Below are 1,319 nucleotides of genomic sequence, written 5' to 3'. Positions count from 1 at the left end.
AACATTAAATTAAATAATTCTATTGATTCGACCCTGTCAAGTTTTTAATGATCATTATTTATGCTGCTAGGTAAACTATTGAAAAATCAAGGATGAAAAATGAGCTGAAACAATAATGTGGAGCACAAATAAAGTCAATAAATAATGCTTTGTGGTTTTCCTCGTTTGCGTGTTAGAACACGAATTTTTGCATGCGTGTGCAGTCATCCTGTGTGTTAATCTGTCTCAATTATAGAAGTGTTTGGATACCAGGAACGAACGTACTTTGAATCCATAAACAGGACACTACTTGGTGATTGTTGGAACGACACGAATTTACAAAATCATGAATAGGAGATGAAGAGAATAAGTGCTATACATGACCTGCTAGTTTATCTATATATATTCAACAATCTTTTTTCTAGGTCTTCAAATCTTGAGCTATGCAATAGAATTTTATTCTATTAAAAGAATTATTAGATATACAACCATTAAATTAAATATTTCTGTTGAATCGACCCTTGTCAGGTTTTTAATGATCATTATTTAAGTGGCTAGGTAAAGTCTTGGCACAATTATTTTATATTAACTCTGTATCTCGAACTTATTTGATATAAGCAGCGACCTGCACGAATGGTGTAACGATTGCCCCGCTGTCTCCAACATAATCCCGGTAAAATTGAATTCTCTATGAAAATGACCGCGAGGTGGGTAGTTTATCGAGGGCGGATGCCTCCTAAAAAGTAATGGAGATGTGCCAAGGTAGGCTCAGAGTCATTCAAATTTTAATATTATATTAAAAAAATTATTTTAATTCGAGAATTTAAACTTTTAAATGGGATTTTAAAAATAATTTTATATGAACTCTCTGCATCAATTACATCTGCGTTGTTCTAGTTTTTAGTATATTAATTTTAAAGTTTGATAGTATTAAAACGAGTTAATTTGCAAGATAAAGATGAGACAAATAAAGTGTGCCAGGAATTATGAACGATTAAAAAAAAAAGTAAATTAGAATCTTCATTCTAAATAATCCTATTGTGTTGTGGAAAGTCAAGGAAATCTTATCCTGGAATAAAAAAAAATAAAGAAGAGTCATTCTAATTAGCTTGTCATGTTAAAAGTAAAAGAAACTTATGCTAGAAGAAGAAGAAGTCAAGTAATTAATTTTGACCCCAAAAGAGTGAAAACTCTAAATAGTTGAGCCCTTTCCTTGTGAATGGTTTACAAGGAACTTTCATGAAGATTGAGCTTGTGGAGAGAAACACACCAAGTGGGCTTGGATCTTGCTTGTGTTGACTGTGGCCAGAATGAAAAAAAAAAAAAAAAAAAAAAATAAA

The sequence above is a fragment of the Populus euphratica genome, unplaced genomic scaffold (genome assembly GCF_000495115.2).
Source record: "Populus euphratica unplaced genomic scaffold, PopEup_1.0 scaffold3021.1, whole genome shotgun sequence".
NCBI lineage: Eukaryota > Viridiplantae > Streptophyta > Magnoliopsida > Malpighiales > Salicaceae > Populus > Populus euphratica.
This window is presented reverse-complemented; position numbering follows the sequence as displayed.